The sequence below is a fragment of the Oncorhynchus mykiss genome, chromosome 9 (genome assembly GCF_057628025.1).
Source record: "Oncorhynchus mykiss isolate SJ-2025 chromosome 9, ASM5762802v1, whole genome shotgun sequence".
Taxonomy (NCBI): domain Eukaryota; kingdom Metazoa; phylum Chordata; class Actinopteri; order Salmoniformes; family Salmonidae; genus Oncorhynchus; species Oncorhynchus mykiss.
The window spans coordinates 34,407,809-34,434,194 of record NC_143030.1 but is presented as its reverse complement, the minus strand read 5'-3'; the positions used below and the strand labels follow the sequence as shown (position 1 = coordinate 34,434,194).

Sequence of the window (26,386 nt, the reverse complement as noted above, 5' to 3'; positions counted from 1 at the left end):
TGGGTAAAATCTCAATTTGTCGTGTTTGGAGGACAAAGAACGCTGAGTTGCATCCAAAGAACACCATACCTACTGTGAAGCATGGGGGTGGAAACATCATGCTTTGGGGCAGTTTTTCTGCAAAGGGACCAGGACGACTGATCCGTGTAAAGGAAAGAATGAATGGGGCCATGTATCGTGAGATTTTGAGGGAAAACCTCCTTCCATCAGGAAGGGCATTGAAGATGAAACGTGGCTGGGTCTTTCAGCATGACAATGATCCCAAACACACCGCCCGGGCAACGAAGGAGTGGCTTCGTAAGAAGCATTTCAAGGTCCTGGAGTGGCCTAGCCAGTCTCCAGATCTCAACCCCATAGAAAATCTTTGGAGGGAGTTGAAAGTCCGTGTTGCCCAGCAACAGCCCCAAAACATCATTGCTCTAGAGGAGATCTGCATGGAGGAATGGGCCAAAATACCAGCAACAGTGTGTGAAAACCTTGTGAAGACTTACAGAAAATGTTTGACCTCTGTTATTGCCAACAAAGGGTATATAACAAAGTATTGAGATAAACTTTTGTTATTGACCAAATACTTATTTTCCACCATAATTTGCAAATAAATTCATAAAAAATCTTTCAATGTGATTTTCTGGATTTTTTTTCTCATTTTGTCTGTCATAGTTGAAGTGTACCTATGATGAAAATTACAGGCCTCTCTCATCTTTTTAAGTGGGAGAACTTGCTAAATTGGTGCCTGACTAAATACTTTTTTTGACCCACTGTAAATTCCTTAATTTGCCTCCACTGATATTTTAAACCTCTCTTTGACCCAGTCTGTAATACCTACATGTTTCAAGCAGACCCCATAGACCCTGTGGCCAAGAACGCAAAGGTAACCTGTCCAAATGACTATCGCCTCGTAGCTCTATCATCTGTAGTAATGAAATGAAAAACATGGCTGACATCATCCCAGACAACCTGGAACCACTCAAATTCACCCCCAACAGATCCACAGATGAAGCAACCTCTATTGCACTCAACACTGCCCTTTCCCACCTGGACAAAATGAATACCTATGTGACAATGCTGTTCCTTGACTATAGCTCAGTGTTCAACACCATAGAAGATCTAAGATCATCACTAAGCTAAGGACCCTGGGAATGAAAACCTTCCTCTGCACATGGATCCTGGACTTCTTAACGGACCGCCCCCAGGTGGTGAGGGTAGGCAACAACACATCCGCCACTCTGACCCCAACAAAGGGGCCCATCAGGGGTGTGTGCTTAGTCCCCTCCTGTCGTCCCTGTTCACCCACGACTCCAACATCATCATTAAGTTTGCTGACGACTCGACAGTGGTTGGCCTGATTATTGACGACAGCCTATAGTGAAGTGGTCAGAGACCTGGAAGTGTGGTGCCAGGATAACAACCTCTTCCTCAATGTCAGCAAGACAAAGGAGCTGATTGTGGACTACAGCAAATGGAGGGCCGAGCACACCCCCATTCTCATTGACCGAGCTGTAGTGGAGCGCGTTGAGAGCTTCAAGTTCCTCAGTGTCCACATCACTAAGGATCTATCATGGTCCACACACACTAATACAGTCGTGAAGAGGGCACGACAAAGCCTCTTACCCCTCAGGAGTCTGAAAAGATGTCATGGGCCCTCAGATCCTCAGAAAGTTATACAGCTGCACTATTGAGAGCATCTTGACTCTCTGCATTGCCTCTTGGTATGGCAACTGCTTGGCGTCCGGACGCAAAGCGCTACAGAGGGCAGTGCAGCGGTTCCCAAATTAGGGGTTGCGATCCCATGTTGATATTTTTTTATTTTTATAAATTATAATATAATATCATCTTTGTATCTCCAAATCCTTGTAATGTGGTTAACCTTAAAAATCGAAATACATATTTAAAATCTAAAAGATACAATTTAACCAGAGCGCCCTTAGATCATGGGAGAATACAGCACCTGACCTTTGCACTTGAATCATTCCCACAGTGAATGGCTAGGCCCGCTACAGGTATGAAAGCACACACTTTTGCAGAGACTTTGATATTGCCGGGCCGCAATTGACATGGTGAAAACAATATGTTGGGAGGCAGAGGCACAGAAACTCACATCAATACCCTTGTGAAATAACACTTTTAGAAGTGTCACACACGAGTGATGACTGCTCACCTCCAATGCTTGGACGAGCCCTGATCGAGCTGTCGTGACCGAATGCATTCACGGGTCACTACGGATTTTTTGTTCCTGAATCAAAGGGAATACCCGGCCATCTCCCTTTGAGAATTAATGCCACATTCAAAACAACTGGGAACTCATAACTGAGAACTCAAAAAGCTCAGACTTCAGTGTGTTCATCTAACTCAGAATTCCTACTCGTGAACTCGGGCCTTGTTCTAGAGCTCCAACTTTCCAACTTTCCTTCAGATCACTGAAGTCATGATTTGACCTCTTATTTTTCCCAAGTTCTCAGTGGTCTTCAAAGCACCATAAAAGTTCATATCTCTGTAAAGCTGGATTCAGTGCTCTTGTGTGCATTAAAACCAAATATTGATCCAGGTTGGATGTGACAGCAGAGACAGCACTGTTGACCACGCCCCCTGACTTTCAGAAGCACCAAACCCAACATGTATCAAGCACACCCATCTCATTAGTGGTGATGAGATAAGATACATTGTCAGACTAATTTGCAATTGACTGTCATAGCCTCATATTAAAATATATGATGGTGAAGTTGAGATGACAATCAGAAGTACTGTCTGAATCATTTTAAATTGACTGCCATAGCCCAAATAAAAAAGTCAACATTGGCTATTAATTACATACTTTCTTTCAAATGGGATGGTGAGAATATTCAAATATCAAAATGGGATTGTGTGCTAAAGAAGTTTGGGAACCCCTGGATTACAGTGTGAAGAGGCATGCTTTTCATTTGAGTCCTGCCGGGTTGTGTCGAGAAGTTTATGTTTCTTATTTTGACAAGGTGGAGTGTTGTGTAAGTGTGCCTCAAGCATAAATAAAGACACTTGTCGCCATTTCAAAATCTCTCTCTATATATATATATATATATATATATATATATAAGAACAAACTACTTTAGCCTGAAAGTGTCCATTCCGACTTGCTTCTCGGAAAATACTTTGGAACCGGCCTCCATTAATGAACACTCTCTCTTCCCTCTGATGGCATCTCGCTCCTTCAATTTGATTCCCTATTTTCTCTTCACTTTCTAGTGACAAGTGCACCTGGAGAAAACATATATAAAAAAAACAAAATCATGCATTCTAGTAAGACGTTCGCACAATTGGTCAACCGTAGGTAAACTTGCTGCATGCGCACAGAGAATGACGGTGCCCATTAGAGCCGTGAGTTTGGTATATTGTGCTCTAATGATGATCTAAGTGCTTTTTTCTCTCCTACCTGGAAAAAGGCTAGGTCTGTCAGTGGTGGTTGAAAAATAGATCCACTTTACCTCCCCCATCATGTACTGTACAGTTAATGCTCCACTCCCACCACAACTCTATTGTACACTTTGTGTCCCCTCTATTCTATTCCCCATGAACTGGTTGCATGCATATCATAGTTATTTTGCAATTAAACTGTGGGGCTAAATGTTTGTCAAGACGCATTACTTAGAATTTTATTATCCCAAGCCTTCTATCTGCATAGATTCTGAGATTATTGGTTCTAATGTTCCGAACCGTCATTGGATTAAATGGTGTCAGCAATTTTTATTTAGTATTCTTTTGAACTTAACAGCATGCAATTGGCTATTTAGAGTACTATACAGGGGCTTTCGAAAGTATTCACACCACTTGGCATTTTTCCTATTTTGTTGCCTTACAACCTGGAATTAAAATCAATTGTTTGGGGGGGTTGTATCATTTGATTTACACAACATGCCACACACTTTGAAGATCAAATCACATGAAATGTATTTATATAGCCCTTCGTACATCAGCTGATATCTCAAAGTGCTGTACAGAAACCCAGCTTAAAACCCCAAACAGCAAGCAATGCAGGTGTAGAAGCAGGGCAGCTAGGAAAAACTCCCTAGTAAGGCAAAAACCTAGGAAGAAACCTAGAGAGGAACCAGGCTATGTGGGGTGGCCAGTCCTTTTCTGGCTGTGCCGGGTGGAGATTATAACAGAACATGGCCAAGATGTTCAAATGTTCATAAATGACCAGCATGGTCAAATAATAATAATCACATGCAGAACAGTTGAAACTGGAGCAGCAGCACGGCCAGTTGGACTGGGGAAAGCAAGGAGTCATCATGCCCGGTGGTCCTGAGGCATGGTCTTAGGGCTCAGGTCCTCCGAGAGAGAGAGAAAGAAAGAGAGAATTAGTGAGAGCATACTTAAATTCACACAGGACACCGGATAGGACAAACTGACCCTAGCCCCCCGACACATAAACTACTGCAGCATAAATACTGGAGGCTGAGACAGGAGGGGTCAGGAGACACTGTGGCCCCATCCGATGACACCCCCGGACAGGGCCAAACAGGAAGGATATAACCCCACCCACTTTGCCAAAGCACAGCCCCCACACCACTAGAGGGATATCTTCAACCACCAATTTGAATCAAATCAAATTTTATTTGTCACATACACATGGTTAGCAGATGTTAATGCGAGTGTAGCGAAATGCTTGTGCTTCTAGTTCCGACAATGCAGTAATAACCAACGAGTAATCTAACTAACAATTCCAAAACTACTACCTTATACACACAAGTGTAAAGGGATAAAGAATATGTACATAAAGATATGTGAATGAGTGATGGTACAGAACGGCATAGGCAAGATGCAGTAGATGGTATCGAGTACAGTATATACATATGAGATGAGTATGTAAACAAAGTGGCACAGTTTAAAGTGGCTAGTGATACATGTATTACATAAAGATGCAGTAGATGATATAGAGTACAGTATATACGTAGACATATGAGATGAATAATGTAGGGTATGTAAACATTATATTAAGTAGCATTGTTTAAAGTGGCTAGTGATGTATTTTACATCAATTCCCATTATTAAAGTGGCTGGAGTTGAGTCAGTGTGTTGGCAGCAGCCACTCAATGTTAGTGGTGGCAGTTTAACCTGTTAGATCTCTAGGGGCGCTATTTCATTTTTGGATAAAAAACGTTCCCGTTTTAAGCGCGATATTTTGTCACGAAAAGATGCTCGACTATGCATATTCTTGACAGTTTTGGAAAGAAAACACTCTGAAGTTTCAGAATCTGCAAAGATTTTGTCTGTAAGTGCCCCAGAACTCATTCTACAGGCGAAACCAAGATGATGCATCAACCAGGAATTATCAGAATTTCTGAAGCTCTGTTTTCCATTGTCTCCTTATATGGCTGTGATTGTGCAAGGAATGAGCCTACACTTTCTGTCGTTCGCCCAAGGTCTTAGCAGCATTGTGACGTATTTGTAGGCATATCATTGGAAGATTGACCATAAGAGACTACATTTTCCAAGTGTCCGCCTGGTGTCCTGCGTGGAATTCGGTGCGCAATTGCCAGCTGCTCGTACTTTTCCATTTGATATAGGGGAGAAACCATGTGTCCAAGAACGATGTATCAATGAAGAGATATGTGAAAAACACCTTGATGATTGATTCTAAACAACGTTTGCCATGTTTTCAGTCGATATTATGGAGTTAATTTGGAAAAAAGTTCGCGTTTTGAGGACTGAATTTTCGGATTTTTTTTGGTAGCCAAATGTGATGTATAAAACGGAGCTATTTCTAATACACAAAGAATCTTTTTGGAAAAACTGAGCATCTGCTATCTAACTGAGAGTATCCTCATTGAAAACATCAGAAGTTCTTCAAAGGTAAATGATTTTATTTGAAGGCTTTTATGTTTTTGTTGAAATGTTGCGTGCTGGATGCTAACGCTAATGCTAACGCTAAATGCTAACGCTAAATGCTAACGCTAAATGCTAACGCTAGCTAGCTACTTTTACACAAATGATTGTTTTCCTATGGTTGAGAAGCATATTTTGAAAATCTGAGATGACAGTGTTGTTTACAAAAGGCTAAGCTTGAGAGATGGCATATTTATTTCATTTCATTTGCGATTTTCATGAATAGTTAACGTTGTGTTATGCTAATGAGCTTGCTGATAGATTTACACAATCCTGGATACAGGGGTTTTTTCATAGCTAAACGTGACGCAGAAAACGGAGCGATTTGTCCTAAACAAATAATCTTTCAGGAAAAACTGAACATTTGCTATCTGAGAGTCTCCTCATTGAAAACATCTGAAGTTCTTCAAAGGTAAATGATTTTATTTGAATGCTTTTCTGTTTTTTTGTGTAAATGTTGCCAGCTGAATGCTAATGCTAAATGCTACGTTAGCCATCAATACTGTTACACAAATGCTTGTTTTGCAATGGTTGAGAAGCAGATTTTCAAAATCTGAGATGACAGTGTTGTTAACAAAAGGCTAAGCTTGAGAGCTAGCATATTTATTTCATTTCATTTGCGATTTTCATGAATAGTTAACGTTGCGTTATGGTAATGAGCTTGAGTCTGTATTCACGATCCCGGATCCGGGATGGGGAGATCAGAAAGGTTAACAGTCTGATGGCCTTGAGATAGAAGCTGTTTTTCAGTCTCTCGGTCCCAGCTTTGATGCACCTGTACTGACCTCACCTTCTGGATGATAGCGGGGTGAACAGGCAGTGGCTCGGGTGGTTGTTGTCCTTGATGATCTTAATGGCCTTCCTGTGACATCGGGTGGTGTAGGTGTCCTGGAGGGCAGGTAGTTTGCCCCCGGTGATGCGTTGTGCGGACCTCACTACCCTCTGGAGAGCCTTACGGTTGTGGGCGGAGCAGTTTCCGTACCAGGCGGTGATACAGCCCGACAGGATGCTCTCGATTGTGCATCTGTAGAAGTTTGTGTGCTTTTGGTGACAAGCCGAATTTCTTCAGCCTCCTGAGGTTGAAGAGGTGCTGCTGCGCCTTCTTCACGATGCTGTCTGTGTGGGTGGACCAATTCAGTTTGTCTGTGATGTGTACGCCGAGGAACTTAAAACTTACTACCCTCTCCTCTGCTGTTCCATCGATGTGGATAGGGGGCATTCCCTCTGCTGTTTCCTGAAGTCCACAATCATCTCCTTAGTTTTGTTGACGTTGAGTGTGAGGTTATTTTCCTGACACCACACTCCGAGGGCCCTCACCTCCTCCCTGTAGGCCGTCTCGTCGTTGTTGGTAATCAAGCCTACCACTGTTGTGTCGTCCGCAAACTTGATAATTGAGTTGGAGGCATGCATGGCCACGCAGTTGTGGGTGAATGCGTGGCCACGCACGCCTCCAACTCAATCATCAAGTTTACCATCCTGAGACAAGGCTGAGTATAGCCCACAAAGATCTCCGCCACGGCACAACCCAAGGGGGGGCGCCAACCTAGACAGGCAGATCACATCAGTGACTCAACCCACTCAAGTGACGCACCCCTCCTAGGGACGGTATGAAAGAGCCCTAGTAAAGCCAGGGACTCAGCCCCTGTAATAGGGTTAGAGGCAGAGAATCCCAGTGGAAAGAGGGGAACCGGCCAGGCAGAGACAGCAAGGGCGGTTCGTTGCTCCAGAGCCTTTCCGTTCACTTTCACACTCCTGGGCCAGACTACACTCAATCATATGACCCACTGAAGAGATGAGTCTTCAGTATAGACTTAAAGGTTGAGGCCGAGTTTGCGTCTCTCACATGGGTGGGCAGACCATTCCATAAAAATGGAGCTCTATATATAGGAGAAAGCCCTGCCTCCAGCTGTTTGCTTAGAAATTTTAGTGACAATTAGGAGGCCTGCATCTTGTGACCGTAGCGTACGTGTAGGTATATACGGCAGGACTAAATCAGAGAGATAGGTAGGAGCAAGCCCATGTAATGCTTTGTAGGTTAGCAGTAATACCTTGAAATCAGCCCTTGTCTTGACAGGAAGCCAGTGTAGGGAGGCTAGCATTGGAGTAATATGATCAAATTTTGGTTCTAGTCAGGATTCTAGCAGCCGTATTTAGTGCAAACTGAAGTTTATTTAGTGCTTTATCCAGGTAGCCGGAAAGTAGAGCATTGCAGTAGTCTAACCTAGAAGTGACAAAAGCATGGATGAATTTTTCTGCATCATTTTTGGACAGAAAGTTTCTGATTTTTGCAATGTTACATAGATGGAAAAAAGCTGTCCTTGAAACAGTTTTGATATGTTCTTCAAAAGAGAGATCAGGGTCCAGAGTAACGCCAAGGTCCTTCACAGTTTTATTTGAGACGACTCTACAACCATTAAGATTAATTGTCAGATTCAACAGAAGATCTCTTTGTTTCTTGGGACCTAGAACAAGCATCTCTGTTTATTTTGAAGATGCAAAATATGTTTAATTGTGAAACAAACAAGAAATGAGACAAAAAAAACGAGTGTTGCTTTAGGGCCATTGTCCTGCTGGAAGGTGAACTTCCATCCCAGTCTCAAATCTGTGGAAGACTAAAACAGGTTTCTCTCAAGAATTTCCCTGTATTTAGCGTCATCCATCATTCCTTCATTTCTGACCAGTTTCCCAGTCCCTGCCAATGAAAAACATCCCCACAGCATGATGCTGCCACCACCATGGTTCCACTTGGGGATGGTTTCTCAGGGTGATGGGAGGTGTTGGGTTTGTGCTAGACATAGCATTTTCCTTGGTGGCCAAAAAGCTTCATTTTAGTCTCATCTGACCAGAATACCTTCTTCCATATGTTTGGGGAGTCTCCCAAATTCCTTTTTGGTGAACACCAAATGTGTTTGCTTATTTCTTTCTTTTCTGGCCACTCTTCCATAAAGCCCAGCTCTGTGGAATGTACGGCTTAAAGTGGTCCTATGGACAGACACTCTGCTGTGGAGATTTGCAGATCCTTCAGGGTTATCATTCATCTCTTTGTTGCCTCTCTGATTAATGCCCTCCTTGTCTGGTCTGTTAGTTTTGGTGGGTGGTCCTCTCTTGGCAGGTTTGTTTTGGTTCCATATTCTTTCCATTTTTTAATAATGGATTTAATCGTGCTCTGTGGAATGTTCAAAGTTTCTGATATTTTTCTATTACCCAACCCTGATCTGTACTTCTCCACAACTTTGTCACTGACCTGTTTGGAGAGCTCCTTGGTCTTCATGGTGCCGCTTGCTTGGTGGTGTTGCAGACTCTGGGGCCTATCAGAACAGGTGTATATATACTGAGATCATGTGACAGATCATGTGACACTTAGATTGCACACAGGTGGACTTTATTTAACTAACTATGTGACTCCTGAAGGTAATTGGTTGCACCAGCTCTTATTGAAGGCCTTCATAGCAAACGGGTCAATTTTCCGCACCACCACTTTTCCGTTTTTTATGTTTTAGAATTTTTTGATACGTTATAAGTTATTTTTTATCATTTCACTTCACCAATTTGGACTATTTTGTGTTAGTCTGTTACATGAAATACAATAAATATCCATTTAACTTCATGAGTGTAGGGGGCAAGATTTTCGTTATTGGCTAAAAAAAAACATACCCATTTGAAACTGCCTATTTCTCACCCCCAGAAACTATAATATGCATATCATTGTCAGATTAGGATAGAAAGCACTCTAAAGTTTCCAAAACTGTCAAAATATTGTCTGTGAGTATAACAGAACTGATATTGCAGGCGAAAACCTGAGGAAAATCAAACCAGGAAGTGATGTTTTTCCTGCGATGTCGTGACTGCTCGAGCCTGTAGATTTCTGAACATAATGTACCAAACAAATTGAGGTATTTTGGATATAAAAATAATCTTTATGGAACAAAAGGAACATTTATTGTGTACCTGGGAGTCTCATGAGTACAAACATCTGAAGATCATCCAAAGATCATCATCAAAGTTAACCGATTTAATCTATTGCTTTTTGAATTTCGTGACCAATCTACTTGGCTGCTAGGTGTTTGAAATATTTTTTTCTACTGAGAGAGATGTTCTTACATAAATGCTTGTTATGCTTCCGCCGAAAAGCTGTATTGAAATCTGACACGCCAGGTGGATTAACAACATGTTTTGCTTAACAAGCTGTGTTTTGCTATATTGCACTTGTGATTTCATGAAATTAAATATTTTTAGTAATTTAATTTTAATTTGGCGCGCTGCAATTCAGCGGGTGTTGATGAAAATGATCCCGCTAATGGGATGGGTGCATCAAGAAGTTACATTACAGGTTGTAATGCAACAAAATAGGAAAAACGCCAAGGGGGATTAATACTTTGGTAAGCACTGTATATGTAGAGAATATTGAACGGAACATGTCAATAATTCAATATTTACAAAATTGCAGATAGAAACCAAGCGCACAATTTCTTGCAGTAAGTACAGCCCTGCAACGACCTCCTGGGAATGAATGCACCAAATCATGAAAAGAAGAAATGTAGTCTTCACTCTGACACAATTTAAGACCCTAATAAGATGGAACGATTCTAAATGGATTGTCCTAGTACTTTATTTTGAATTTTTACATTTGATGAATGTGTACATTTAATACCCTATTGAGTATCTATTGTCAGATAGACTGTACTGGCCTACTCCCTCAAATACAGGGAATGTCCTTGAAAGGACATCCAATTGTACTTCATATAAACTTCATATGAACAATGGGTGAATTGGGTGTTTGAAAAATAAACCTCGCAACTACATTATTTGCTTGAGCTGCAAATGCCCAATCGGAACTTGTTGGTAAGGTTTTGGGGGGCTATCAGTGTTAGTTATACATGATTCATGATGGCGCATCGGGCGCAGCCTACTGTTGTCTGAAAAATGGCATGAAGCATAATTTACAGTGGCAAGAAAAAGTATGTGAACCCTTTGGAATTACCTGGATTTCTGTATAAATTGGTCTGATCTTCTTCTAAATCACAACAATAGACAAACACAGTGCTTAAACTACTAACACACAAATTATTGTATTTTTCTTGTCTATATTGAATAAATGACTAATGACTTTTCCAAAGCTAATTGGAATCAGGAGTCAGCTAACCTGGAGTTCAATCAATGAGACAATATTGTAGATGTTGGTTAGAGCTGCCCTGTCCTATAAAAAAAACACTCACAAAATGTGAGTTTGCTATTCACAAGAAGCATTGCCTGATGTAAACCATGCCTTGAACAATAGAGATCTCAGAAGACCTACAATGGTTCCTCCTATAAAAATTGCGAGCTTGCACAGCGGGACTTAGAAGTACCCAGCATCACAGCTTCAATTCTCCAGACCACCACAAGGGGGTGTTAGAGCACTCATTATGCATTTGGGTCCCAACATCCGATGAAAATCACAGGCCTCTCTCATCTTTTTAAGTGGGAGAACATGCACAATTCGTGGCTGACTAAATACTTTTTTGCCCCACTGTATTTTGGAAGAATGATGTCACATCCCTTCGCTTGAGTTCCAGACACTTGTAGAATCTCTGTCAAGGTACATTGAAGCTGTTCTTGTGGCTCAACTCCTTATTAAGGTTCATTTTGTTGGTGTTTTCTTTATTTTGGCAATTACATTTAGCTAGTTAAATACATAATTTTGTTCAATAATTGAATTATAATGATTCCCATCTGTATACTAAGTCTGACAAGCCTATTCTTTTAAAAGGGGCAATCTGGGATTGCTGCATAATTGTTTAGACTTTTAACCTTTAGCGGAACCCCTCGACACCATTCCGCTGAAAAGGCAGTGTGCGAAATTCAATAATATTTTTTAGAAATATGTAACTTTTACACATTAACATGTCTAATACAGCAAATGAAAGTAAAACATATTGTTAATCTACCCATCGTGTCCAATTTCAAAAATGCTTTACAGCGAAAGCACCACATATGATTATGTTAGGTCATAGTCAAGTCACAAAAACACCCACAGCCAAAGCAGAAATATAGATCAAATGAATCACTAACCTTTGATGATTTTCATCAGATGACACTCATAGGACATCATGATACACAATACATGTACGTTTTGTTCGATAATGTGCATATTTATATCCAAAAATCTCAGTTTACATTGGCGCCTTATGTGCAGTAGTGTTTTGATTCCAAAACATCCAGTGATTTTGCAGAAAAAGAAAAACTCATAATAAACATTGATAAAAGATACAAGTGTTATTCACAGAATTAAGTACAGGTGCATTAAAGCAGGGACAGGGAGACTTAAAAGCAGATTCTATCTCAAGGCCATCAGACTGTTAAACAGCCACCACTAACATTGAGTGTCTGCATGCCAACACACTGACTCAACTCCAGCCAATTTAATAATGGGATTTGATGTCAAATATATCACTAGCCACTTTAAACAATGCTACTTAATATAATGTTCACATACCCTACATTACTCATCTCATATGTATATACTGTACTCTATATCATCTACTGCATCTTTATGTAATACATGTATCACTAGCCACTTTAAAATATGCCACTTTGTTTAAATACCCTACATTACCTACATTATATGTACAGTGGGGAGAAATTGATACTATGAGAATTTTGCAGGTTTTCCTACTTATAAAGCATGTAGAGGTCTGTCATTTTTATCATAGGTACACTTCAACTGTAAGAGACGGAATTTAAAACAAAAATCCAGAAAATCACATTGTGTGATTTTTAAGTAATTAATTTGCATTTTATTGCATGACACAAGTATTTGATCACCTACCAACCAGTAAGAATTCTGGCTCTCACAGACCTGTTCGTTTTTCTCCACTCATTACCTGTATTAACTGCACCTGTTTGAACTTGTTACCTGTATAAAAGACACCTGTCCACACACTCAATCAAACAGACTCCAACCTCTCCACAATGGCCAAGATATTGGAGCTGTGTAAGGACATCAGGGATACAATTGTAGACCTGCACAAGGCTGGGATGGGCTACAGGACAATAGGCAAGCAGCTTGGTGAGAAGGCATCAACTGTTGGCGCAGTTATTAGAAAATGGAAGAAGTTCAAGATGACGGTCAATCACCCTCGGTCTGGGGCTCCATGCAATATCTCACCTCATAGGGCACCAATGATCATGAGGAAGGTGAGGGATCAGCCCAGAACTACACCGCAGGACCTGGTCAATGACCTGAAGAGAGCTGGGACCACAGTTTCAAAGAAAACCATTAGTAACACACAACGCCGCCATGGATTAAAATCCTGCAGCACACACAAGGTCCCCCTGCTCAAGCCAACGCATGTCCAGGCAAGTCTGAAGTTTGCCAATGACCATCTGGAGGATCCAGAGGAGGAATGGGAGAAGGTCATATGGTCTGATGAGACAAAATAGAGCTTTTTGGTCTAAATTCCACTCGCAGTGTTTGGAGGAAGAAGAAGGATGAGTACAACCTCAAGAACACCATCCCAACCGTGAAGCATGGAGGTGGAAACACCATTCTTTGGGGATGCTTTTCTGAAAAGGGGACAGGACGACTGCACCGTATTATGAGTTGCTCAAGACGTGAACGGCAGTGCTGGTTTGTTTTCATTCCTGTATTGAATACAGATTGCCCTGTCTACAATTTGATCGATTATTAACGTTTAATAATACCTAACGTTGTATTACAAAAGTAGTTTGAAATATTTTGGCAAAGTTTTAAGGCAACTTTTGAAATATTTTGTAGTGGTGTTGCGTTTTTGTAAGCTGTCTTTTTCTGGATGAAATGCGCTTTATAAATGGACATTTAGATTTATATGGACGGAATTAATCGAACAAAAGAACCAATTGTGATTTTTATGGGACATATTGGAGTGCCAACAAAAGAAGCTCGTCAAATGTAATGCATATTTAATATTTTATTTCAGCGTTTTGTGTAGTGCCTGCTACGCTAGCTCCTTTGTTTGCTGCTGGTGCAGATGGGTGCAGGCTATCAGATAATAGCTTCTTATGCTTTTGCCGAAAAGCATTTTTAAAATCTGACATGTTGGCTGGATTCACAACGAGTGTAGCTTTAATTGAGTATCTTACATGTGTGATTTAATGAAAGTTAGAATTTTATAGCATTTTATTTGAATCTGGCGCTCTGCATTTCCCCTGGCAATTGGCCCTATGTCACAGCTGGGGGTTCCGCTAGCGGAACGTTTCGACAACATCCAGTGAAATTGCAGAGCGTGAAATTCCCCCAAAAATATTTGTAATATTTAACTTTCATACAATCACAAGTGCAATACACCAAATTAAAGCTTAATTTCTTGTTAATCCAGCCACCATGTCAGACTTCAAAAAGGCTTTACGACGAAAGCAAACCATGCTATTATCTGAGGACAGCACCCCATCAAACAAACACATGACAATCATATTTCAACCCGCCAGACGCGACACAAAACTCAGAAATAACTATATAATTCATGCCTTACCTTTGAAGATCTTCTTCTGTTGGCACTCCAATTTGTCCCATAAACATCACAAATGGTCCTTTTGTTCGATTAATTCCGTTGTTATATCACCAAAATGTCAATTTATTTGGCACGTTTGATCCAGAAAAAAAACAGTTCCAACTCACCCAACATGACTACACATTATCTAATAAATTACCTGTAATCTTGTTCCAAATATTTAAAACAACTTTCCTAATACAACTTTAGGTATTTTATATAGTAAATAATCGATACAATTTAAGACGAATAAACCGTTTTCAATAGCGGATAAAATGAAAGTGGAGCGAGCGCTAGGTCGTGCGCCCCAAACACAACAGTACACTAGACTCGACCCTCGTTCTGAATAGCCATACTTCTTCATTACTCAATAGAAAAACATCAACCAATTTCTAAAGACTGTTGACATCTAGTGGAAGCCCTAGGAACTGCAACCAGATACCTCAGAAATCTAGATTCCCATAGAAAACATGTATGCCAAACAAAAACTTTGAGATTTCCTATTTGCAAGGACTACATTTAACAATTTCCACTGAAAAAAATGTTGTGCACAAACTGTGCGGTTTAGTAATGTAATTACGGTAAAATCTCCCTTAGGTTTTTAATGTGACCACGTTTTCCAAAAACTCTGTTCTGAATTAAGATTCAAAGATGTCTGCAGAAAAAATTGGGTGTCAGCTGTGGGATGGCACCTTGAGTTTGAAAATATCATTTTTGGTTATAGAACTATCGTAGGTGAAGTAGTGGCTTTACATCCGGTAACGGAATTACGGTAACATAATTATATCACGGGTCCCTGATCTACATTACACAGTAATGCATAATTATAGTTATTAATGTAATTCTCCTCATGTTTCACAAGTTTGGACATCATAGCACAGCAGAGCACAGCAGAGTAGAGTTCAGTACAGTGCAGTTGAGTAAATTGTACTGTGCTCTTGTTTTCTTTACTGTCCTGCATTGTCCTGTGTTACTGTCTTGTATTGGACTGTACTATACTGTGCTCTACTCACTGTACTGTATTCTACTATGATAGGTTCACATTTGGCCCAGTCAGGTTTGTCTGTAGACATTAACATAAAGGCAGGGTGGACTGACCAAATTGTAACTATTCAACATCCATGGATGTCTGGTATTAGTCGGTGCTCAGTGGGTGAGGATGATGGTTACAGTAAATGGAAAGAAAGGAGGCTTATGAGTAGGTTTCAGTAAGAGCTGGGAGAGGTGACATTAACTGGAGAGAGGGAGAAAGAGAGGGAGAGAGAGAGGGAGGGGTTGTCCAGACTCAGACTGTTTTAACACTGTTGGTTCGATCACCAGAAAACATAAAGACAAAGGAAATAGTGAGCTGAACATAACACTATGAAACAGAACTGAATCAAATACCTCCAAAATGATTAGATTATGCCAGTTCTAGCTATTTGACTTATGTTCGTCCTACTCAATCTGTTTACATAAATCATAATTAAATTGCTTTTGTTTTCACCACCCTAATGCTTTTGGACAGTTTCTGTAGATATGGTGTCTGGGAACATCAGCAAAGATTCAGCAAACATATATTTCTATAACAAAATGAATGTTGTAATTTGAAAGAAAATGTATTTCACAATCTCTCACAGGCATACATGCACACTCATGGATTCAAAGTGCATAAAATGGTACAACAATCAAAGGATTTTAGCAACAGGGGGAGTGAACAAGTGCACAGTTCTGAGTTAAGAGTGGAGAAGTCGATTTCTCTTAATTATAAAACACATATTCTGAACATGTGATAAACTCAGGGAACATTTACAACATGAAAACATATCCAAAACTGTCCCAAAGTCAGCAATTCACAGTCTCACACATTCGCACACAGGAACACTGTGGCCCAATCCCAAATAATCCCCTAAAGCAGGAATTCCCAAACTGGGGTACGCACAATGCTGTATGGGGCCAATAAAAAATGTGATTCACATTTTATTTTTGTATTTATTTTTTATATTTTTTTCTTCCTCACATTTTCAAACATTGCATTTATATTTTCCAACGCTGCTATACATTTGGGGGAGGTTTTTCTCTCGCCTGAGTAGCCTCGTTTCACTGCCAAAAATAAAATTCAACTATCTAGTGTTCAGCGAAATAACAACACATTAACCATTACTCTCTCACAGGAATTCCGTATGTAGCCAAACGTAGCTGCCGCTCATTCCGTTTGCTCGAAAATTGATAAATGGTTCAAAAAAGTAAGGCCCGCATCCATAGAGACTCATACCAGCTCTATTGGTAGTACTGCTACTACCAGCAGTACTACACCTAAACCACATGCACGTGGAGATCTGAGATGATTTGACAGGTGTAATAAATCTGGTAATAGCTCAAACTTGCCTCTAGGTGGAAATTACACCATATTGATTATACCAATCTAATGCTCTCAGATCTCCACAAGTGCAAAGAGCGTAGAGTTTAGGGAACATTTTTGGATTGGTCCGTACACTCATGGATTGAAAATGCATGAAATGGTATAAGGAAATGGGGAAAAATTAGATGAGCCATTCTGGCAACATATCAAAGGCTTCTAGCAACAGGTGGTGATCAAGTTCTACACTTCTGAGTTTAGGGTGGAGAAGCCGAGCTCTCTCAACTATAAAAATCTGTTCTGAACATAACAGTGCTTTGATAAACGCATGACACAAAACTGTGTCCAAAATGTCTTTCCAAAATAAACAGTGGGTAAATTTTCAGCAATGGCTGAAAATGGATAAAAGAAAATGTCAGTGGCTCCTGAGTGGCGTAGCGGTCTAAGGCACTGCATCTCAGTGCTATTGGCATCACTACTGGCCCTGGATCGATTCCAGGCTGTATCACAACCGGCCGTGTTTGGGATTCCCATAGGGCGGCGGACAATTGGCCCAGTGTCATCCAGGTTAGGGTTTGGCCGGAGTAGGCCGTCATTGTAAATAAGAATTTGTTCTTAAGTGACTTGCCTAGTTAAATAAAAATAAATACATGATTTAAAAAGTAAAAGATTCAACCCACAAGGAAGTATCTCATCAGCCCCAGTCAAGCTGTATTTCTGTGTCATAGGAGGAAACAAAAAATACATCTTGCCATGTTGAAGATCTTGATGATGTGGACTCAGAGGAAGACACAATGAATTATGACTGTAACATCAGTGTCACCAAATGAAAGGGATGAGATGTCGTCCAGCAGGCAAATACAATTAAATGTTATTCGTCACATGCGCCGAATACAACAGGTGTAGACTTTACTGTGAAATACTTAGTCCCAAGCCCTTAAATTGCAAGTTGCAGTATTCTGAACTCTCCTTGGATAATGTGACATCATGTATATTTAAAGGTCGGATCCGTAATTGCTTTTCACAACAGAAGCCGTCCCACTGCTTTTGAGAGAGAAAAAACACATGGGGGTTTGGATTGGTGGGTCCCCTGTGGGACGGTTGAGCTAACGTAGGCTAATGCAATTAGCATGATGTTGTAAGTAACAAGAACATTTCCCAGGACATGGACATATCTGAAATTGGCAGAAAGCTTAAATTCTTGTTAATCTAACTGCACTGCCCAATTTACAGTGGCTATTAAGTGAAATGATAGCATGCTATTGTTTGAGGTGAGTGCACAGTTTTGAACATGAAAAGTTAATAATAAACAAATTAGGCATATTTGGGCCATCTTGATACAAAATTTGGAATAGAAATACAACGATTCATTGGATCAGCGTAAAACTTTGCACATACACGGCTGCCATCTTGTGGACAATATATAAATTGCACCTGGGCTGGAATAATACATCATGGCCTTTCTCTTGCAGTTCAAAGATGATGGTACAAAAAAACACAAAAAAAAGTTACCATATGCTTTACCATATCTAATGTGTGAAATTCTACGACATTCCTACAAACTTCAAAGTGTTTCCTTTCAAATTGTACCAAGAAAATGCATATCCTTGCTTCAGGGCCTGAGCTACAGGCAGTTAGATTTGGGTATGTCATTTTAGGAAAAAGTTGAAAAAAAGGGCCCGTTCCTTAACTTTTTATGGCTGCAGGGGCAGTATTGAGTAGCTTGGATGAAAAGGTGCCCATTGTAAACGGCCAGCTCCTCAGTCTCAGTTGCTAATATATGCAAATTATTATTAGTATTGGATAGAAAACACCCTGAAGTTTCTAAAACTGTTTGAATTATGTCTGAGTATAACAGAACTCATATAGCAGGCAAAAATCTGAGGAATTCCACTTCCTGTTTTTTTTTCTGGGGGTGGCAGATCTTCAACCAAGCTCTCATTGAAATTACAGCGAGATATGGATGAGTTTTCACTTCCTATGCCTTCCACTAGATGTCAACAGTCAATAGAACTTTGTCTGATGACTCTAATGTGAAGGGGGGTCGACCACTGCCACAAGTTGACCATGCATTCACTATTCGCATTCACAGGGGAAGCACCTGCATTCCACCGGTCATCTGAAGTCATTCTAAGTCTCAGGTTGGAACGTTATTCAAGATATATGTAAACAACATTCTAACGATTGATTCAGTACATCGTTTGACATGTTTCTACTGACTGTTACAGAACTTTTGGACATTTTGTCACGTTATAGTGGACGCGCTTTGGGACTTTGGAATTGTTTACCAAACGCGCTAACCAAAGTAGCTAATTGGACATAAATAATGGACATTTTCAAACAAATCAAGCATTTATTGTGGACCTGGCATTCCTAGAACTGCATTCTGATGAAGTTCATCAAAGGTAAGGAAACATTTATCATGTATTTTCTGGTTTCTGTTGACTCCAACATGGCGGCCAATTTGTCTTCTGTTCTGAGCGCCGTCTCAGATTATTGCATGTGTTGCTTTTTCCGTAAACGTTTTTTGAAATCTGACACAGCGGTTGCATTAAGGAGAGGTATATCTATAATTCCATGTGTATAACGTGTATTATCATCGACAATTATGATGAGTATTTCTGTTGAAATGATGTCGCTATGCAAAATCACTTGATGTTTTTGGAACAAGTGAATCTAATAAACCAAAGTAAACTCAGATTTTTTTATATAAATATGAGCTTTATCAAACAAAACATGCATGTATTGTGTAACATGAAGTCCTATGAGTGTCATCTGATGAAGATAATTCAAGGTTAGTGATTAATTGTATCTTTATTTCTGGTTTCTGTGAATGCTATATTTTGCTGGAAAATGGCTGTGCTTATTGTGGTTTGGTGGAGACCTAACATAATCGTTTGTAGTGCTTTCGCTGAAAAGCCTATTCAAAATCGGACACTTTGGTGGAATTAACAACAAGATTACCTTTAAAATGATGTAAGACACATGTATGTTTTAGATATTGTAATTATGAGATTTCTGTGGTTTGAATTTGGCGCCCTGTATTTTTCACTGCTAGAGTTGTCATATCGATCTTGGTATTGGGATTGCAGCCATATCAAGTTAAGAGGTTTTAACAATGCATCTTTCCTATAAATGGCTGAAAATGTAACACAAGTTTTCCAAAACACCATGCAGGGAGATCGTTTGCTAAGTGTGTCATTGGAGCATAGGTCAATACTGAACGGATCTTAGACTACAATTAGGTTGTGGAAATGTTAGGATCATAAGAATCGAAAGAAAGGCACTGCTGCTCTCGGATCAGCTTTCTATGTTCCAATCTTATCTTATTAACATTAGAATTATTTCACAATACTGACGATGGATCAGCAAATGGCTGCAAATCTATATTCTACATTGTAGAATAATAGTGAAGCCATCAAAACTATGAAATAACACATATGGAATCTTGTAGTAACCAAAAAAGTCTTCAACAAATCAAAATATATTTTAGATTTTAGAATCTAAAAACTAGCCACCCTTTGCCTTGACGACAGCTTTACACACTCTTGGCATTCTCCCAACCAGCTTCATGAGGAATGCTTTTCCAAAAGTCTTGAAGGAGTTCCCACATATGATGAGCACTTATTTGTTGCTTTTCCTTCACTCTGCGGTCTAACTCATCCCAAACCATCTCAATTGGGCTGAGGTCTGATGCATCACTCCATCACTCTCCATCTTGGTCAAATTGCCCTTACACAGCCTGGAGGTGTGTTTTGGGTCACTGTCCTGTTGAAAAGCAAATGATAGTCCCACTAAGCACATACCAGATGGGATGGTGTATCGCTGCAGAACGCTGTGGGAGCCACGCAGGTTAAGCGATCCAAGCAAGACTCTTCTTATTGGTGTCCTTTAGTAATGGTTTCTTTTCAGCAATCGATCATGAAGGCTTGATTAAATAAAGGTGTAATAAGATTTTTTTTCAATATTTGTTTTGCATCTGAATGTTGTATAAAATAAATGATTGAGTATAAAAATACTTTGAAAAGATGACATTGTCATTTTAGTCTAAATGATAATTGTTTTTCATAGTAACTTATGATCTGTCAGTGGCCCCGCCCAAGTGAACACAGACATTAGGTTTGGAATCATGAAACACCCCTTTTCCTACTCCAGTATAAAAAACCCTGTGATGAAATTCACACCATCAATTCATCATCAATTCAATTCACCATCATTTATTTTTCTGAATGAGCGGTTATTAATGTGCTTAATATTTTGTATATGCGTGAGAATGGTTTACAAATGTCCGAGAGACCCATTCCGTTTTCTCTTCCTTATACACCCCCCCCCCCCCTTCTCTCTGAATCTACCTTGATATAACCAAACTGTCCTGTGTTCGTTAGTCCTCTAGGGACAGTATTTACTGTATAATGTTAGTATGTTTTGTATTTTCTGTAATTGTTCAATTAGTTAGTAAATAAATATTTGAGCCAGTTTGTGGATGGATATTTCATCAATAAAGTTAGGCTTCATGCAGACTACACAAAATTACGCCGTTTAGAATGAGACTGATGAGGTAATCCATCAATAAGCAACTGTTATCTGTGATATAAAAATATCGCAGGAGAGTTGAATTTGGGAGATAGTAAATCTATAAGCAAATGTTCCCTTGCTGTCTCTACCTGGCCAGTTTCCCTCTCTCCACTGGGATTCTCTGCCTCTAACCCTATTACAGGGGCTGAGTCACTGGCTTTCTGATGCTCTTCCATGCCGTCCCTAGGAGGGGTGCTTCACTTGAGTAGGTTGAGTCACTGACATGATCTTCTTGTCCGGGTTGGCGCCCCCCCGTTGGGTTGTGTCGTGGCGGAGATCTTTGTGGGCTATCCTCGGCCTTGTCTCAGGATGGTAAATTGGTGGTTGAAGATATCCCTCTAGTGGGGACAGTGCTTTGGCAAAGTGGGTGGAGTTATATCCTGCCTGTTTGTTCCTGTCCGGGGGTATCGTCGGATGGGGCCACGGTGTCTCCCGACCCCTCCTGTCTCATCCTACAGTATTTATGCTGCAGTAGTTTGTGTCAGGGGACTAGGGTCAGTCTGTTATAGCTGGACTATTTCTCATGTCTTATCCGGTGTCCTGTGTGAATTTAACTTGTTGAGGATAGGGGGCAGTATTTTCACTTTGGATGAATTGTGTGCCCATAGTGAACTGCATCCTACTCTGTCCTAGATTGCTAATATATGCATATTATTATTACTATTGGATATAAAACACTCTGAAGTTTCTAAAACTGTTTGAATTATGTCTGTGAGTATAACAGAACTCATAGGGCAGGCAAACTTCCAAACAAGAAGTGAAATTCTGAATGTTGGTCAACTTTGTCGTCATCGTCCCCTCCTTTCCCAACAAGATATGGATCTGGTAGCACTTCCTACGCCTTCCACTAGATGTCCTCATTCAGTAGAAAGTGAAATGGAGCATTTGCTGTGAACTTTGACCGAATGGGAGGGTGTCACGAGTCCGACCGAGGGTGGCTTCCCTTCCCGGTCAGGTGGCGCTCGGCAGTCGTCGTCACCGACCTATTAGCTGCCACTGATTGTCTTTTCTCCCCCTCTTTGTATGTTTATTGGTAGCACCTGTTTGTGAATGATTAGTTGGGCTTTATTAGACAGCCGTTCCGCCTATTTGTTGTGTGGGATTAATTATTGTGACCTTCGGCTCTGTAGTAGAGGAACGTGTTTGCTCCTGGTCGTGTATTTCAGTTGTACATTTTTCATTCCCCGTGTTTGGGGCCGTTATTGTTGTGAGCACCCTGTGGTGCATTAAAGAGCACAGCATTGCACTCTCTGTCTCCTGTGTCTGACTCCACACCTACGACACCCGGAGCATTACAAAGGGGAAATAGTCAGTGTCCCAAAAGAATGCCATTTTCCTGTGGCGCATTTCTCTGTGGGTGCCACCGCCTTTCCATTTGGCTGCAGCTGAAAACGTATGATCCGGTTGGAACGTTATTGGATATATATGAAAATAACATCCTAAAGATTGATTCTCTACTTAGTTTGACCAGTTTATTCGACCTGGAATATATCTTTTTGAAGTTTTTGTGCGAGTTGTCCTGGACCAGCAGTCAGTTTTTGGGCGCGTGAGCTGAAAGTGGTAGCAAATGCAGCTAATTGGACACTAGTATTGGACATTATGGAACAAAACAATGATTTATTGTGGAACTAGGACTCCATGCACTACATTCTGATGAAAGATCATCAACGATAAGGGAATATTTATGAAGTAATTTCGTATTTCTGTTGACTCCAACATGGCGGAGAAATACTTTTACGTCTGAGCGCTGTCTCAGATAATTGCATGGTAGGCTTCTTCCATAACGTTTAAAAAAAATCTGACATAGCGGTTGCATTAAGAACCAGTGTCTCTTTAATTATATGTAGAACATGTATCTTTAGTCAAAGTTTATGATGAGTATTTCTGTTTTCTGGCGTAGCTTTCTATAATTCCTCCGGATATTTTGGAGGCAGTTCTGAACATAGCGTCAATGTAAACCGAGATTTGTGGATATAAATATGCATATTATCGAACAAAACATAAATGTATTGTGTAACATGTCATATGAGTGTCATCTGATGAAGATTTTCAAAAGGTTAGTGATTCATTTTCTCTAATCCTGCTTTTGTGACTCTATCTTTGTCTGGAAAAAATGGCTGCGTTTTCCCTTTGATTTGGTGGTGGTCTAACATAAATATATGTTGTGTTTTCGCTGTAAAACATTTTAAAAGTCCGACATGATGGGTAGATGAACAAGATGTTTATCTTTCATTTGAGGTATTGGACTTGTTAATGTGTGAAAGTTAAATATTTCTAAAGAGTATTTTTGAATTCCCTGAGCCACCTTTTCAGCTGAATGGGGGGGTGGAGTTCCCCTCGGAAGTCCTGTATGCTCTCTCTAATTCTCTCTTTCACTCTTACTTTCTTTCTTTCTTTATTTATTTATTTATTTATTTCTGACTCTCTCTCTCTCGGAGGACCTGAGCCCTAGGACCATGACTCAGGACTGACTGGCCTGATGACTACTTGCTGTCCCCAGTCCACCTGGCCATGCTGCTGCTCCAGTTTCAACTGTTTTGACTGCGGCTATGGAACCCTTACCTGTTCACAGGACGTGCTACCTTTCCCAGACCTACTGTTTTCAACTCTCTAGAGACAGCAGGAGCAGTAGAGATACTCTGAATAATTTTCTAGGAAAAGCTAACTGACATTTACTCCTGAGGTGCTGGCTTGTTGCACCCTGCTGGTCATCTATGAACATTTGCAGTGATTGGAGTCACCTGGGCTCAGGGTATTTAAACTGCTTCACTAATCACTCGTCTCCTCCAGGTATGATCCTGTTTGTTTGTTCCTTTGAAGTTTTACTTAGTTTTCACTCAGTCATATTCACACACACATATTCATGCATCCCTGCACTTGACTTATGCCTTATATTATGATACTTTAACACCTCATTCCTTTTTCTTTGATTAAAGTTAATAGTTTTAGTTTACAAAAAATAACCTTTTTGATTGGCCTATACCGGTTGTTCGTGTCCCTTCATTTTTGCCACAGGCTATGAGCCAGCCTGTGACAACATCTTGGCCATTTTCTGTTATAATCTCCACCCAGCATAGCCAGAAGAGAACTGACCTAGTTCCTCTCTCGGTTTCTTCCTAGGTTCTGGCCTTTCTAGGGAGTTTTTCCTAGCCACCGTGCTTCTACACCTGCATTGATTGCTGTTTGGGGTTTTAGGCTGGGTTTCTGTACAGCACTTTGTGACATCAGCTGATGTAAGAATGGCTTTATAAATACATTTGATTGATGGTTTGAATGATTCCTGTGGTGCCCCGACTTCATAGTTAATTAATGATTACATGATTAGGTTAATGAAGGAGAGCGATGTAGTGCTGCATCAGATGACCTGAACCCCACAATTGCACAACCTCAACCCAATTGAGATGGTTTGGGATGAGTTGGACTGCAGAGTGAAGGAAAAGCAGCCAACATGTGCTCAGCGTATGTGCAAACTCCTTCAAGACTGTTGGAAAAGCATTCCTTGTGAATATGGTTGAGAGAATGCCAAGATTGTGCAAAGCTGTAATCCAGGCAAAGGGTGGCTACTTTGAAGAATCTAAAATCTAAAATATATTTTGATTTGTTGCACACTTTTTACAGTGGTTTGTCCTTTAAAATTTGCAGCGTACAGCTTGCGTGGTGCCGCAGAATTCTATGGCACGTTATTTAAATGCCGACCACTGGTACCATTAACCTTTTATAACTAGGGGGCAGTATTTTCATTTTTGGATAAAAAACGTTCCCGTTTTAAACGGGATATTTTGTCACGACAAGATGCTTGACTATGCATATAATTGACAGCTTTGGATAGAAAACACTCTGACATTTCCAAAACTGCAAAGATATTGTCTGTGAGTGCAACAGAACTGATGTTACAGGCGAAACCCAGATAAAAATCCAACCAGGAAGTGCCCCATTTTTGAAAGCCCTGCATGCAAATGACTCCTTATATGGCTGTGAATGAGCTATGAATGTGCTTACGCTTTCTACGTATTCCCCAAGGTGTCTATAGCATTGTGACGTGATTTTACGCATTTATGTTGAAGAATAGCCGTAAGGGACCACATTTAGCAAGCACATGATGGCTCCCGCAGAAAATCTTGCGTAAAGTACAGAAGTAGCCATTTTTCCAATCGCTTCTCATGAGAAACCAATTGTCCCGGTGGATATTTTATCGAATAGATATGTGAAAAACACCTTGAGGATTGATTCTAAACAACGTTTGCCATGTTTCTGTCGATATTATGGAGCTAATAAGGAAAAAAGTTTGGCGTTGCAGTGACTGCATTTTCCGGTTGACTTCTCAGACCAAACGTGAAGAACAAACGGAGGTATTTCGCCTACAAAAATAATATTTTCGGAAAAAGGAACATTCGCTATCTAACTGGGAGTCTCCTGAGTGAAAACATCCGAAGTTCTTCAAAGGTAAATTATTTAATTTGATTGCTTTTCTTATTTTCGTGAAAATGTTGCCTGCTGGTAGCAGAGCCTAGCATAGAATTATGCCATGATAAACTTACACAAATGCTTGTCTAGTGTTGGCTGTAAAGCATATTTTGAAAATCTGAGGTGACAGTGTGATTAACAAAAGGCTAAGCTGTGTCTCAATATATTTCATTTGTGATTTTCATGATTAGGAACATTTTCTAGGAAGATTTATGTCTGCTGCGTTATGCTAATTAGTTTGCGGCTATGATTGCGCTCCCGCATGCGGGATGGGTAGTATCAAGAAGTTGCTACTTAGTGCTAGTTTGACCACCAGAGGGCATCTTTGGGAAGCATTTATGGCCTTCAATAGTGGCTGTACTAGAGAATTTTTTTGTAAAAATATGATATTTGCGACTGATTTTAAGACATTTTGCTTAATTCATTTGATTAATATTATGGTGCTTCTATTCCAAGAAAAACTTAAAACCCTCTGGGTTTCCGTTAGGATGAACAAAAAATATGGTACTGTACAACTTGATGGTCGGGAGTAGGCTACAGTGCTGGGCAATTTAGCAAAAAATACCTGTTTTGTGCCGGCACGCGGGAGACCAGGGTTCAAGGAGGAAGGAGTAGACTGTCCTTGTAAATAAGAATTTGTTCT

General features: G+C 40.3%; 2 long non-coding RNA genes across 3 annotated transcripts in view; one reads left to right on the top strand and one right to left on the bottom strand.

Annotated features, from left to right (window-relative positions):
* Nucleotides 1-3,896: 3,896 nt before the first annotated feature.
* The window catches only part of LOC149980886 (uncharacterized), a 341,633-nt gene continuing 319,143 nt past the window's right edge, over nt 3,897-26,386 (bottom strand). Inside the window, exons 3-4 of one of the 2 annotated variants that reach the window (XR_016483201.1) lie at nt 9,104-9,167; nt 3,897-4,302 (exon numbers count right to left, since the gene is read on the bottom strand). This is a non-coding gene — a long non-coding RNA (uncharacterized LOC149980886). The remainder of the gene's footprint in view (nt 4,303-9,103; nt 9,168-26,386) is intronic. The other variant, XR_016483200.1, reaches the window with a different exon arrangement.
* On the top strand, nt 5,373-23,745 carry LOC149980887 (uncharacterized). Its single transcript, XR_016483202.1, has 3 exons — nt 5,373-5,826; nt 6,210-6,271; nt 23,718-23,745. It is a non-coding gene; the product is annotated as an uncharacterized LOC149980887 (long non-coding RNA).